Source organism: Aegilops tauschii, chromosome 3, assembly GCF_002575655.3.
Source record: "Aegilops tauschii subsp. strangulata cultivar AL8/78 chromosome 3, Aet v6.0, whole genome shotgun sequence".
NCBI classification, from domain to species: domain Eukaryota; kingdom Viridiplantae; phylum Streptophyta; class Magnoliopsida; order Poales; family Poaceae; genus Aegilops; species Aegilops tauschii.
This window is the reverse complement of record NC_053037.3, coordinates 232458258-232474576: the sequence shown is the minus strand read 5'-3', so window position 1 is coordinate 232474576 and position 16319 is coordinate 232458258.

Genomic DNA, 16319 nt, shown 5'->3' with positions numbered 1-16319 from the left:
CGAACAAAAAACACGAAAACCCCAAATTCCATTAAGAACTTGCAAACCAGCTACAGAAAGGAAGCAAAGGACCAGCCGCGTCTGGCACCTAGACTAGTCTTCTCACCAGCGCGGAGCTAAGTGCTGCCACTAGGAGGTGGGAGTGTATAGCCCCACTCATTATTACGTGAGAGTGTCACGAGCGGAGGCCTTCACAGGCACGGGGCCTTGCTTCATGGGTAGAACTTCCGGCGGTGGTGAATGTTCCAGGCGTTCTGGATGGGGATCCTGTCCAGCGTCTCCAGGCGTGCGGCGCCAGGCCTGGAGACACGGGCGACCCTGAACGGGCCCTCCCACATGGGTGAGAGCTTATGCAGCCCCTCCCTGGAGAGCACCCGCCTCAGGACGAGATCACCAACCTCGAGCGTCCTAGAGCATACGCTGCGGCAGTGGTACCGCCGCAGCGCCTGCTGGTACCTCGCTGCTCGGGGCGAGGCTTGGCGGTGGCGTTCCTCCCGCAGCACGAGGTCCATCCCCCGCGAGGCATCCTGGCATGCCTTGTCAAATGCCAAGACCCTCGCGGAGCGATGCCTGTCCTCGTGAGGGAGAACCGTTTCAGCTCCGTAGACGAGGAAGAATGGAGTTTAGCACGTTGGCTTGGTCGCGGTGGTGCGGATGGACCACAACACGGACTAGAGCTCGTCGAGCCAGCCCCTGCCGCAGGCCTCAAGGTTCTTCTTGAAGGTTCTTGCCTTGAGGCCTCTCAGGACCTCCGCGTTGGCGCGCTCGACCTGGCCGTTGCTCCTGGGGTGTGCCACTGAGGCGTAGCATATCTGCGTTCCAAGGTTAGCACAATATGTTTTGAAAAGGTTGCTAGTGAACTGCGAGCCGTTGTTTGTGATGATGCAACTAGGGACCCCGAACCGGCTCACGAGGCCCTTGATGAACTTCGCTACCGAGCCGGCTGGGATGGTGCGGACAGCCTCCACCTCCACTGACTTGGTGAACTTGTCGTTGGCGACGTAGAGGTAGCGGTAGCCCTCGGGCGCTCGAGGGAACGGGCCCAAGATGTCCAGCCCCCAGACCGTGAACGGCCATGAGAGCGGGATGGTCTGGAGACCCTGAGTGGGCTGGTGGATCTGTTTGGCATGGAATTGGCAGGCTTCACAGGATCTTACCAGCTCGGTGGCATCATTTAGCGCCGTGGGCCGGTAGAATCCACTGCGGAACGCCTTGCCCATGAGGGTGCACGATGAAGAGTGATGCCCGCAGTCCCCGCCATGTATGTCAGCCAGCAGCTCGTGTCCCTGCTCCCTGGAGATGCACCGCAGAGACACATCGGTTGGCCGCTTTCGGTAGAGCTCACCGTCCTGAATGCAGTAGGTAGTGGCCTGGCGAGCCATGCGCTCTGTGTATTCCTCCTTCTCCGGCATGGTCCCCTGGAGCAGGTACGCCTTGAACTCCTCGGTCCAGCACCCCTCCTGAGGCTCAAGCGCAAGGAGTAGACGGGCTCCAGAGGTTGGGCTGCAAGCGGGGCGCCCGAGAGGGGTGCTGGGGGGAGCTCCTCTTGAGGCGATGCTGATCCCACGATGGGTGGGGCTGCCGACGGCTTGAAGAGCCACTCCTCGAAGACGCCAGGCTCCTGAGGCAGGCGGCGAGACGCCCTCTTGGCGATGTCGTCTACCTCCTTGTTCGTGCCGCGCGGCATGTGCTGCAATTCTTGTCCCAAGAATTGTTTCTCGATTTTGCATACCTCCTCAAGGTATGCTTCCATGTGCTCGTCCCTCGGCTTGTACTCTGTGTTGGAGAAGTTGACGAGGAGCTACGAGTCACCCCTGATTGTGAGGCGCTTGACCCCCAAAGCCACGACGTTTTTGAGCACGGCAATCAAGCCCTCGTACTCCGCAATGTTGTTGGAGACCTTATTGCCATGCTGAAAGCAGAGTTGCACGGAGTAGTAGAGCTTGTCCTTGGCGGGCAAAATGAGCACTGCTCCAGCCCCCGGGCCCTGGCGCGCGAATGCGCCGTCGAAGTACATGACCCATCCATCTGGTGCCTCATCTCTAGGCAGGAGAGAACGGTCCTCAAACACTTCATAGCTAGGGTCGTCAGCCCATTCTGCCACGAAATCTGCGAGGGTTGCGCACATGATGACTCTGGTGGTGCTGAACTCCAGTGTGACGCCCCGAGACCGACGCTCCAGATGCCTTTCATGTTTTGCGTGTCAGCTGTGTTATTTAATTGTTTGTTGCATTCATCATGTCATCATCCGCATTGCATCGGCACTCCATTGCCGTCATTGTTTTCAAAACTTGCATCCATTCGTAGTTGCCGCGGCCCCCCTTGCTTTCGTTGACCGTTCCGAGACCAACCAGATTTTGTTTCCCTCTTGCCTGGCTTCCTAACCTCTCTGCACATCCCGCAAACCCCTCGCGTGCGCGTCCAAAACTTCTCCGAACCCGACCCGGGCAGTCATGACCGATGGGTCCGGATCATTCCCCAACATCTATAAAACATCTCCGTTTTCTTATTTAGACTCCCTATCTATTTATTTCTCAACCGTCCGATTAAAATCGGAGGGACCAAATACCCCTAACCAAAATCCTCGTGCTATATAAGTAGATGGAATCCTAGCCTTGTCCCATCCATCCACCGAATCCCTCAGCCGCCGCCGCCCGACAACCTCCCTCTTTTTCCTCACGCAGCCAGCCAACTCCCTGCCTTCTTCCTTGGGATCGCTCCCGATCCAAAAATCCACCAACCAGATCCACCTTCCCTTCCTCCTGAAGCACTCAACTCCTCTCGATCCATGCTCGCCTCCTCCCTGCCTTCTTCATCGGCAACCACAGCAAACCACAGCTTGCTCCCTCCTTGAGCCTGAGGCCATGCCTCCTCTACTCGATCTCCACCGCAAGCCCCCACCTGCCGTCATTCTATCTGGACGAAAACCAGCCTCCTCAACCGGCGCCATGCCTGCGCCTCCCGAGGGAGCTCGTCGTCGCCCCGTTCACTGCTTCTCGGAGTTCTTCACCATGAGGCCTTCTTCGAGCCATGGCGCGCCAAGGTCTTCGTCGCCTCGCCTCCCTCGCCTCGCTGCCTCATCGCCGCGGCAACAACAGCAGTTTGCAAGCCCCGGCACCGCTCCTCCTCTATGCGCCCGTCGCTGCTCCTCGAGCCCCTCTGCTTCACCATGCACCGAGCGACAAGACGCGCCGTCACGCGTTGACCCATCCTCTGCCTCGCGCTAAGCTTGCCCGAGCCTCACCTCCAGGACCCCGCGCCGCCGGAGCAGACCAGCGCCCGCCGTCGCCGGCGACCGGACCATCAGGCCGTCCCTTGGCCCGTGCCTTTTCTTTTCGTTTCTTCTCGCCGTCTCTCCTCTCTAAACTCTATCGCTCTCTGCGTTTGTTCACAGGAGCATGCCCCTGCACCGAGCCGTCCCCGACCTCCATCTCGTCGCCCATGCCGCCGCCTTGCTCCGGCCTCGCCGTCATCCCGCCGGTGAACAACACCAACAGGTCGTCCTCGCTGCCCCTCCTTTTCGTCTCGACCGCCAAGTCCCGCGCCTGCTGGCTTCCTCTGCTTTGAGCGACAGGACGACGCCAGCGCCAAGTCTCGCCCGATCCCCTGCCTGCGTTGACCACGCCCCTAGACCGCAGGCGCCTGGGCCGCCTCCCCTTCGCCAGATCCGGCCCAGCTGTTCCTCTGCTTCGGCCCGGCAGCTCCCCTGCGTCGGCCTGCCATCCTTGCCTCTCCACCGTCTGGGCCTCAGCCCATGGTGAGCAGCCCAGGCACCCAGTGCACTATTCAGATGCGGCCCGTGTCATGTTTTTTCCCTGTTCTGCGAATTTGCTAATTATCGAGAGAGTGGAGTTTTACAGAAAAACCCCTAGTGTTCATGCATCTAATAACTAATTAATCATGCATCATATGTAAATAATTTATATATGAAAAGTGCTTAGAAATTCATCTAGTTTCATAATATCCAACTTTCATGCATGTTTAAAATGTTTAAACTTGCTGTTTGCATAAGTTTGTATAAATGCCATGTTAAAATGCTTTATTTCATAACCAAATAACCGTAGCTCCATTTTAAATAAACTTTATATGTAAATGGGGTAGGAAAATGCCTAGTTTAACATGGTGCACTTCATTTTGCTGTTTAGCTACATTAAAATTGTGTTTAGGGCAGAACAGTAGCAAATTCGAAATATGGACACGAGGATTTTCCGGAATTGTTGTTTGTTGTTCCGGCCTCATTTAAACTTGCCTAAATAGTTAGTTTACTTATGCTTCACCCCTTGCCATGTTTAATAACATTTAATATTGTTGGGTACATAACCGAGAGAGAACTAAATAATTGATGTGGTGTCTCGTCAATATGCAACTCGTTGCATATTGAGCTCCACTTAATTTGTAGTGTTGTTTGTTGCACTTTGCCATGCCATGCCTCTTTAAACCAGTCATGCATCATCCTTGGTTGTGCATCATGCCATGTTTATGCTTATGTGTTTACCATGTTGTTTTCTTCTTTCCGGTGTTACTTCTTATTGATAGTTCTGGTACGTTGCGTTTGTGAGGATCCGTTCGACTACGTCCGTTTGTCTTCTTCATGGACTCGTTCTTCTTCCTTGTAGGGTCCCAGGCAAGATGACCATTACCCTTGATATCACTTTCTATCTTTGCTTGCTAGTTGTTTGTTCTATCGCTATGTCGCGCTACCTACCAGTTGTTTATCATGCCTCCCATATTGCCATGTCAAGCCTCTAACCATCCTTTCCTAGTAAACCATTGTTTGGCTATGTTACCGCTTTTGCTCAGCCCCTCTTATAGCGTTGTTAGTTGCAGGTGAAGTTGAAGTTAGTTCCATGTTGGAACATGGATATGTTGGGATATCACAATATCTCTTATTTTAATTAATGCATCTATATACTTGGTAAAGGGTGGAAGGCTCGGCCTTATGCCTGGTGTTTTGTTCCACTCTTGCCGCCCTAGTTTCCATCATACCGGTGTTATGTTCCTTGATTTTGCATTGCTTACGCGGTTGGGTGTTGTGGGAACCCCTTGACTGTTCGCTTTGAATAAAACTCCTCCAGCAAGGCCCAACCTTGGTTTTAACATTTGCCACCTAAGCCTTTTTGCCTTGGGTTCTGCAGACTCAAGGGTCATATTTATTTACCCCCCTGGCCCAATGCTCCTCCGAGTGTTGGTCCAACCTAGAGTCCTTTGCAGCGCATCCTCGGGGAAACTTGAGGTCTGGTTTTAGTTGTACGGAGTGCTCATCCGGTGTGCCCTGAGAACGAGATATGTGCGACTCCTATCGGGATTTGTTGGCACATCGGGCGGCTTTGCTGGTCTTGTTTTACCATTGTCGAAACTTCTTGTAACCGGGATTCCGAGCCTGATCGTGTCTTCCCGGGAAAAGGAATATCCTTCGTTGACCGTGAGAGCTTGTGATGGGCTAAGTTGGGACACCCCTGCAGGGTATAAACTTTCGAGAGCCGTGCCCGCGGTTATGTGGCAGATGGGAATTTGTTAATGTTCGGTTGTAGAGAACTTGACACTTGACTTAATTAAAATACATCAATCTGCGTGTGTAGCCGTGATGGTCTCTTTTCGGCGGAGTCCGGGAAGTGAACACGGTTTGGGTTATGTATGAACGTAAGTAGTTTCAGGATCACTTCTTGATCACTTCTAGCTTCACGACCGTTGCGTTGCTTCTCTTCTCGCTCTTATTTGCGTATGTTAGCCACCATATTTGCTTAGTGCTTGCTGCAGCTCCACCTCATTACCCCTTTCCTACCCATAATCTTAAATAGTCTTGATCTCGCGGGTGTGAGATTAGCGAGTCCTCGTGACTCACAGATTCTACCAAAACAGTTGCAGGTGCTGACGATACCAGTGCAGGTGACGCAACCGAGCTCAAGTGGGACTTCGACGAGGACCTTGGTCGTTACTATGTTTCGTTTCCTGATGATCAGTAGTGGTGCCTAGTTGGGACGATCGGGGATCTAGCATTTGGGGTTATCTTCTTTTCATTTGGATTTGACCGTAGTCGGTCTATGTGTGTATTTTAAATGATGTATGATTTATTTAAGTATTGTGTGAAGTGGCGATTGTAAGCCAACCCTCTTTATCCCATTCTTGTTCATTACATGGGATTGTGTGAAGATGACCCTTCTTGCGAAAAAACCTACGATGCGGTTATGCCTCTAAGTTGTGCCTCGACACGTGAGAGATATAGCCGCATCGTGGGCGTTACATCCAGCTGGAACACTTGCAGCTCGATGTTCCACTCTGCGACCCTTCCTGCGGCATTGGGACAAAGTACAACGGGTGCTCAACGAGGGCGGAAGTGTCGGCGGGGTCTTGTACCTCCTGAGGCCGGGGGACCTCAGGAGCTTGGCCATCCGCCGGGGTAGCTAAGACCTCAGGAGCGCTATCCTGGGGAATCTGGCCAGTTGTTGGGGCAGCCGAGGCCTCAGGAGCGCCGTCCTGAGGCCAAGGCGTCTCGACCGGGTGCGAAGTGCTACTCTGTGAGCCCTTGGCCAGGTGCTCCTCCCGGACCGCCACCAGTGCTACGCTGGCAGAGTGAGGCATGGCAGCCAGGTAGAGCACCAAGGGCTCAATGGGACATGGTGCTACCATCACCGACGGGCTGGTGAGGTACCTCTTGAGGTCTTGGAATGCCGCGTCAGCCTCTGGAGTCCACTCGAATGGTCCTTTCTTTTTCATCAGCTTGAAGAACGGGAGGGCGCGCTCTCCTAGCTTGGAGATGAAGCGCCCCAGCGAGGTAACACAGCCCGCCAGCTTCTGCATCTCCTTGAGGGTTTGTGGCGGGCCCATCCTTTCTATTGCCTTGACCTTCTCCGGGTTGGCCTCCATCCCCCTATGCAACACTAGGAAGCCCAGTAGCTTGCCGGAGGGAACGCCAAACACACACTTCTCTGGATTGAGTCGCAGATCCACCTTGCGCTGGCTCGCAAACGTTTCCTCCAGATCTTCAATAAGGGTCCTTGCCTCCCAAGACTTAACCACTATGTCATCAACGTAGGCCTCAACGTTCCTCCCTAGCTGCTGACCCAGGGCGATGTGCATCAGCCGCTGGAAGCTTGCTACGACATTACGCAGCCCAAATGGCATGCAAGTGTAGCAATACACCCCGCAAGGGGTCAGGAAAACCATCTTGTCAACATCCTGCACCGCCATCTTGATTTGGTGATAGACCGAGAAGGTGTCCCGAAAACACAGTAGGTCGCACTCGGTGATGGAGTCGATGATCTGATCGATGCGTGGGAGCGTAAAGGGGTCTTGAGGGCAAGCCTTGTTGAGGTTGGTAAAATCGACGCACATGCGCTCCTTCCCGCCTTTTTTGGGGACAATAACCGGGTTTGCCAGCCATTCCGGGTACCGCACCTCTCGAATGGCACCAGCCTCTTGCAGTTTGTGGATCTCTTGGACGATGAGCGACTACTTCTTTGTGGACTGCCGCTGTGCCTTCTGCTTCACCGGGCGCATGTTAGGGCACACCCTCAGGTGATGCTCGATTAATCCCCTGGGGATTCCGACCAGGTCCTTGGGCTCCCATGCGAACACATCCTTGTTCGTGCGCAAGAAACTGACCAACACCTCCTCTTGATCTAGAGGGAGGCCGACGCCTATGGTGAAGGTGGCGCCCGATGACCCGTCTTCATCAACCACCACCTGCTTCGTCTCAGCACGATCTTGAGAGAACAATTGATTCTTCTTCGCTGGCGCAGCCCCCGGAGTCTCCAGGGCTCCTTCCTCACTTGACCGCACGGCCGCTGCAGCCCTGAAAGCGAGCTTGAGGGCCAACAACGCTTCCTTTGTGTACCTTGCCACAATGAGGACGCTGCTACTTCCCGGCATCTTCATGATATTGTAGGCAGGGTGAGTTGCTGCCATGAACTTGGCCAAGGCTGGGTACCCGAGGATGGCATTGTACGGGAGGCCGATGCGGGTGATGTCGAAGTCGATAAGCTTGGTGCGGTAGTTGTCGCGGGTGCCGAAGGTGATCGAGAGGCGGCTCTGTCCCAGGGGGCAGGTGGAGCCGTTGACGACTCTGGAGAAAGGCTTGGTGGGGCGGAGCCCACCATGGGGCACGTCAAGCAAGTCGAATGCTTCCACGGAGAGCACATTGAGGCCGGCTCCACCGTCGTTGAATGTCTTGGTGACCGCTACGTTGCAGATGGTGGGGGTACAGAGCATCGGGAGCATGCCGGCTCCCGAGGTGGTCGCGGGCTGGTCCCGCGAGTCGAAGGTGAGGTCGGCCCTGGGCACCGCCCAGCTGGGAGGAGCTCCCCGCTGCATGTGGGCGGCACCCACCTGGCGAAAGAATTGCTTGAGGTGGCGGTCCGAGGGCGGTGCCTGTGAACCATCGAGGAGGGCTGCGATGACGTGGGGCGCCGATGCCGCGAAGCGCGTGATGAAGAGGCTGCACAGCTCCTCCCAAGAGGCCACCAAAGATCCTGGCAAGCTGAGCAGCCAGGCGCGCGGCGCGCCTGCGAGGGCCATGGGAAGCTAGTTGGCCATGACCTTGTCATCACCGCCGGCTGCCGAAACAGCCTCCTCGTATGCCCGAAGAAAACCTGTCGGGTCCGCCGCACCGTCGTATCAGGGCGGCAGCTCCGGCTTGAACTTGGGTGGCCACTGCACCCGCCGTAGGGCGGGGGTGAAATCTCGGAGGCCCTCGGCTTCGCCAAAAGCGCGCGTCCGCCCGGTCGATGGAGCAGCGTCTGCCATGAGAGCCGAACAGCGGAGCGCAATGGACAGAGAGGCGGATCTTCGATGCACCCCTACCTGGCGCGCCAAATGTCGGATTTTGGGCTCCGCAGACCCTTGAGAAGTTCGAACTCTGGGGTGCGTGCGAAGAACTCAACCTCCCCAATCTGCCTACTTGCAAATCTCCCAGCCTAGCTCGATGAACAAGAAGGAAATGATACACAACAGTTTACCCAGGTTCGGGCCACCTTGCGGTGTAAAACCCTACTCCTACTTTGTGGTGGATTGGCCTCGAGGGGCTGGTGATGAACTAGTACAGTGGGAGAACAACCTCAGGGGGTGTGTTCTTGAGCTGGTGGGGGAGAGGATGATCTCCAGGATATGGATCCCTCTATACGGTGGCGGCTAGGTTGTCACATCCTAGCTAGTTCATACATTAGAGTGTTGCATCATGTCTACTTATCACAGAAACTTGAAATGGGGATGCCAGAAACCCCCAACACCCCCTGAACACAACTAGGGTTTACTAAAATCCTTTTCAATGAACCAGAAATGCCCTCCATAAATGTTCACCATCTTTGGTCCTGGCTAAACCCTCTGCCAAAAATGGTTTCATATTTTTGGAGGCTATTCTGGATTTTTGCACCAAGCCATAAGTATTTGCATTTGGGCAATTTAAACCCTATAAATATTTTAAAATGCCCAAATAATCTTGAAGGTATTTTTAGGCTGTTGAGAATATTTTCAAATGTGCCTCTGAATATTTTCAGGTTTTTCCTAAATGGAATAGTATTTCTACTATTTCAAAACACAGAACAGAAACAAATAAAAAAAACAGAAAGCAGAGAGAGAAACTTACCTGGCAGCCCACCTGGCGGCCCAGCACTGTGCTGGCCCATGGCCAGTCAGCTGCTTGCTCCCGCCAGAGCAGGCAGAGAGCTGACGCCGGCGTGTGCGAGCTCGCCACAGCGCCACCTGCTTGCCGCCTCGCCCGTGGACAAGCTGGACGACCTCCACGTCGCGCCCCCGAGCCCCTGGACACCTCCATTCTTCCCCTGCACCTCTCCCTCGCCTCCCTCCACCATGGCCGACGCAGCCGCTGCCACCTCGACGTAGCCGTAGCCATCGCCGTCTCCGCGTCACCTGACCGTGTCCAGCAGCTCCGCCGTCGCCTTCTCCTTCGAGCAGGTCGAGCCCCGAGCGCTCGCTTGCCCCGAAGCCACAGCTCCGACCTCGCCTTCACCGCCCACCGCCGGAGATCCCCTTCGCCGTCACCACCGCAGCAGTTCGTCCCCGACAGCGCCGCCTAGCTCATCGCCTTTGCCGTGAGCTTCTGCCCCTTCCCCTTCCTCTCATTCTTGCTGCCACCCTTTGCTTCGACCGTAACCAGCAGCACCACGCACGCCGCCGCACGAGCTCGTCGCCGACGAGGCTCCGGTGACCAAATGGTCCAGTGCATATGTCTGTCATCTTCGTGAGCACATGCAGCACCCGTAGAGACTAACCATTGATCCTCCCGTGCACCGTGTCGTCGTTTTCGTCGGCACCCGAACTCCGGCGGCCGCAAAAGAGCTCGCCGCCGTCTACTCCGACCACCCCAGGCCCAACCACGGCCACCCACGGACGCGTCGTTGCGTCAGCTACCCGTAGAGCCCAACGGCGCCTCGAACGGTGCCCCGTAGAGCAAACCTGAGGCACAGGAGCGCCGCTGACCCCGCCGGGGGCTAACCGCCGGCGTGTTAGGCCTGTTGACGAGGAGTTTGACCTCCCCTGGGTCGTTGACATGTGGGGCCAGCCCCTGTTAATTTCCTAGTTTAGGTTAACTAAAATAGGATTAGCCCTGTGACACTGTCAGACAGGTCCCACCGTTCAGGTTTGACCTGGACCGCCCAGTTGACTGCTGACATCATCATGACACACTGCTGAGCAATAAGTAATTTAATTACTGGAATTATTTCTATACAGGAAATTCCAGAAAATATCACAAACTTCAAAAAATCATAGAAAATAATCTATAGCTCAGAATGGAAAGATTTATATATGAAAAATGATCAGAAAAATCCATTCTATCCATCTGTACTGGTTTCATGCATGCTTAAGAAAATTAACCTGCTGTTTAATGCAGAACAAGATAAAGCACTAACATGGGCCATTTATGAACTTGGAATTTGAATCTTTGATTCAAAATAGTCCAAACCCATCTGGTCTTAGTTGCATTAGCCCAATACATCCATTTTGCCATGTCTCATGCATGCATCATATTGTTGCACTTTGCCTGGTGTTGATTGTGCTTCGATGTGTTCTTCGTGGTAGGTTCTGCCTCCGAGGATATTCACGAGTATCCAACTGAAGGGCAGTATCCCACCACCACTCCGTCAGGCAAGCAACCCATTGATCATTTCGATACAAACCCATCTTCTCGCTTCTGCTCTCACTTACTGCATTAAGACAACGCGATTCAAACTGCTGTGTGTTGCGGTAGTTGAACCCACTTTCCTTTGCATGACCTGTCATTGCCACAGTAACTAGATGAAACCCACTAGCATGTGTAGGAGTTGATTGAGCCATGTTGTGTTCCTACAATGCTATGCTTGCTACGCTTAGAGTCGTGTCAGGTCTGGCTCATCAGGGTGATGAACTAGAGTGAAAGCATGTGTCGGTAATGAGAGTGAGGTGTTGAATACGTTTTGGTAAAGGTATCGATGAGAGGCCATGTAGGAGTACATGGTGGGTTGTTTCATTGAGACCGTCCCTGAGAACTGAGATCTGTATGCGTGATTTAAGATTCAGCTACTACCATGCATTGGGCCCGAAAGCAATGGACCCCCTCGGCTTCTTAATCACCCTTGTCCTCTGTCCAAGAGTTGCACGTAGTTTCTGGTGTTTGTAGTAAGCTGGAGGCCGTGGACAGCGCTGACCAAGAGGTGGGCTGTGATGCGGTAGGCTCGTGGCCCGGTGTACCGAGTCGCCCGTTTGGTGTCTCGGGAACCCTGCACACATCGTTCGGGGCCGTATGTGGAAACCTCGGCCGGACTCCCTGCGGATGGAACCTGAATAGGCGATAAACCTGGACTAGAGACTCGAGTGTTTAGGTAGGCTGTGGCCGACACCCTCACTGGGCTTCCGCTTGAAGGTTGCCGAGTACATACTGTGTAAACGGTGGTAAGTGGTGAGAGGGTGTGTGACGAAGTACACCCCTGCAGGGTATAAAACTATTAGAATAGCCGCGTCTGCGGTAAAGGACTACTTGGTCGCTTATGCAGTTCATAGAAAAGTAAATGGATACTACTAAAAGCCTCAAGATAAGTGTGAGTACCGCGGATGGCTCTCTCGTGGGATGACGAGGGAGGATCCACGGTGGGGTATTGAGATGGTGATTAGTGGACTCATGTGCGAAAACTGTTTTACAAGTGGTGTCTCGTAGGATAGCTTAGCCAAGAGTCAAAGCTGGCTTGTTGCAATAACTCCACTACCTTCTTGAGAATGAACATGTATAGTAGGATCTGTTGTAAGACTTGCTGAGTACCTTTGTACTCATGTTGCTTCAATTAATGTTTTCAGACGACAACACCGCCCCTTCCGATGGGTTCTATGTAGAACTCGACGACGACGAGTGACTTGCCACCCAGGTGGTGATCTAGGCTTGTGAAGGGCCTACGTAGATAGACAGGCTTCGTCAAGCCTTCTTTCTTTCTAGTGTCTGTACCCAGACAAGTTGCTTCCGCATGTGCTTGTATGATTGTATGACTTGAGTGTCGGGTCATGTGACCCCTATCTGTATGAACATGTTATGTAAGGCTCTCCGGAGCCCTTTAAATAAAGTACTTTGAGTTGTAGAGTTTTGTTGTGATGCCATGTTGTATTTACACATATCGAGCATATTGTGTGTATGATTGAAATGCTTGGTATGTGTGGGATCCGACAATCTAGTTGTTTATACTTGGCAGCCTCTCTTATGGGGAAATGTAGTCTAGTGTCTCATTGAGGCATAGTAGTCCGCTACAGCCCGGTTCACCGGAGTCCTGCTAGCCCAGCACTACTGCTCTGGACACTTGACTGGCCGGCATGTGTTTCACATCATTCCTGTGTCTGTCCCTTCAGGGAAATGTCACGCGGTGACATCCGGAGTCCTACCTAGCCTGCTATAGCCCGGGTTCCCGGAGTCCTGTTAGCCCAGTGCTACAGCCCGGATTCACACGCTGCTGACCGACACGTTCGATGTTGATTCATGTATGCCTGTCCCCATACGTTAGCGCCGCTTTGGGTTCACGACTAGCCATTTCGGCCCGGGTTCTCTGTCATATGGATGCTAGCGACATTGTCATATACATGAGCCAAAAGGCGCAAACGGTCCCGGGCCATGGTAAGGCGACACCCGTGGGAGTATCGTGCGTGAGGCCGCAAAGTGATATGAGGTGTTACAGGCTAGATCGGTGTGACTTAGAATCGGGGTCCTGACAGCGTTGGCATCAGAGCCGGACTGCCTGTAGGTGCGTTAAGCCAAACTGGTCGATGTCGAGTCTAGAAATGCTTTAGTTATATGTAGGGGGATTGATTGTGGGAGGGAACGTAAGGCGCTTTTACTCCTTTACCTTATGCCCTCTGATCTGAGTCATTCTCTTCTCATTCTACGTGGGTTAAGGACTAGGCTCTCTTCTCTCTATCAGGTTCACGTGTTACTAATCCGTAGTAACTTATAGGATTGTTGGTTCCATGCTTCAGTTCAGTTTCTACTAATTTTAGTGTGTTGTCGGTTGAACCAGAACCTTGATATGATGTTGTTGAGTGGTATTGCAAACTGTTGCGAATGTCTCAAATCTTTTTCCGAGCATTTACAGCCGTTATGCTGTCCGAATTCTCCTAGAAATTCTAATGCCTTTGCATTATTTCGTGCTTTCAGATGGCCACCCATTCCCAGAATCAAGTGGTTCGTCTGACCCGGTGCCTCGATGTACCTGGTCACACGACCATGCTGGTCCGAGTGATGGTTGAGACAGGCTATCGTTGGTATCCCAAGTATACCGTCGAGGAGCAGTTTCGAGACTTTAATCAAAGTCAATATCTTTGCACAGTCAAGATTTACCCTTCCTATCCTGGATCCACTGAACCCCTCCATTGCTCTTATGGACTCGGGGTTACCATCGAGATGTCCGTGCAGGACGCAGCTTACTCGATGATGACTATCATACGAGCTAGAACTGCCTTGCTTCAGAATACTGACTTCCGCTATATGCCAGCATCACTCACTGGGGCACAAGGGTACTATCAGGCTACTTACTGTGATCCTACCCATGAGGATTCACTACTCCGCACCACCACCGAGATGCTTGAGGACAAGGACCGTGAGAATCGGGCCTTGCGAATGGAGCTCTTTAATGCTCGTTCTGATCACTGGGCCACTCTGACACGGTTTGCACCTGCCGTGCAGGCTGGGTATATGCACATGAGGGACTTGTACCCCGTGCGGTCTGGTCTGCCAGATTGTATGGAATGGCGTGATGTAGGAGGCATCACCCCTCCTCGTGGACCCCGTCTACCACCGTTTGTTGGACCAAGGCCACACCCGAGTCCTTATGGACCGCAAGCTCCACAGGACCGACTGTTTCCAGATGATCATGTTCAGCTCCCAGGACATGGTGGTGACTTTTATGAAGATTACTACGGAGACGTCTGAGTTGGTAGTAGTTCCACTAGTATTGTAACAGTTGTATTCCCCACAAACCTGCGTGTCTTGTGGGATATGACTTGGTGTGTATCACGTCCCGGAGGTGTAGAAAAATAATGTATAGGAGCTTGGAATGCCTCTGATGAGATGTATCGTTTTTCATCGTAGCTGTACTCCAGCCTGGACTTGTACTAAACTATGTATGGTGTGTATGACCGTTGGTATATGTATGTCAGTTGTTATATTACCATGTCATACTGATGATCATCTCTGCATTCCGTGTTATCCATTACATTCCGCATTTCCCTGCCAAGATTTAGCCATCCTTGTCTAAACCGTTGTCTTGTTTCTCCTAGGATGGTCAACACCCGCAACAACCCTGCTGTCCAGGCGCAGGGTGAAGCCAATGCAGTTAGGGGGGAGAATCTGCCTCAACCGCCTTCTCTGGCCGAAGTCATGCTGGAGGCAGAAAGAAACAAGCGTGAGACTAACCGCTTGCTAGAGCGAATTGAGCAGAATACTGCACGTCATCAGAGGAACGACTTGGTGTCCATCAATGACTTTATCAAGTTATACCCACCGAAGTTTAACCATTCCGTCGAGCCCCTCGATGCGGATGATTGGCTTCGCAGCCTCACCCATAAGCTACATTCTGCCAATGTAGCCGAAGCTGATAAGGTTACCTACGCTGCCTATCACCTCGAAGGCCCTGCTAGCCTTTGGTGGGAAAACTTTGAGGCTATGCGCCCAGCCGGCCAAATCACTACTTGGGCTGAATTCAGTGAGGCTTTCCGTGAGCATCACATTCCAGAGGGTCTCATAGATCGTAAGCGGGAAGAATTCTGCAACTTCACCCAAGGCAGACTGACTGTGGATGCATACAGCCGTGAGTTTGGAAATTTAGCACGCTATGCTCCTGAAGAGGTATCCACCGACGCCAAGAAGCAGGAAAGGTTCCGCAAGGGACTTAGCCCCGAGCTTCGCCGTGATCTTCGTCTGCACGAGTGCACCTCTTTCCAGAAATTGGTCAATAAGGCCATCAGTGCTGAGACATGTCAGACTGACTATGACGCTACACGCAAGCACTCTCGTGATTTTGGTTCCTCATCCGGCTCCGGATCTCAGAAGCGCCGGGTCTGGATTCCAAACACTGCTCTGCCACCTAGGTTCACTCCGAGGCCATCCTTTGAGGCGCCTCGCCCCAACCAGCAGCATGCACCACCCAAGGTCTATGGTGGCCCCGCTGCTAATGCTGCTCCACGCCCCAATGTTGTGACATGCTTCAAGTGTGGAGAAACGGGTCACTATTTGCGCGAGTGCCCCCGAAACAACCCCAATCAACTTGGACAATCCGTTGGCCGTGGTAAGCCAGCAGGAAAGACCTACTACGCCAAGCCAGCCACCACCGCACGTGGCCATGTCAACTACGTTTCAGCTGAAGAAACTCATGAGGATCCCAACGTCGTCCATGGTACGCTCCTTGTTAACTGCCATCCGGCAACTGTTCTTTTCGATACTGGAGCATCTCATTCATTTATCTCTGAGAGCTATGCTCGATTGCACAACACCACATTTAGTGACATGCCCACCTCCATGGACATTCAAACTCCTGGTTCTAGATGGAAAACCTCTAGGATAAGCCATGGAAATGAAATTCTTGTCGACAGATTGGTCTTCCTTGCATCACTAATAGCTCTCAAGTCTCGGACATAAACATCATCTTGGGTATGGACTGGATGTCAGCCCATTATGCTAAGATTGATTGCTCTAGTAGAACTGTTCAACTCACCCATCCGTCGGGCAAGACAGTCAATGTTTTGACCCGAGTGTCTAAGCGTCAGCTTTACTCATTAAATGCCAACCCTCTTCCAGACCTTGAAGATGTTCCGGTAGTCCGTGACTTCTCGGATGTCTTTCCAGAAGAACTGCTAGG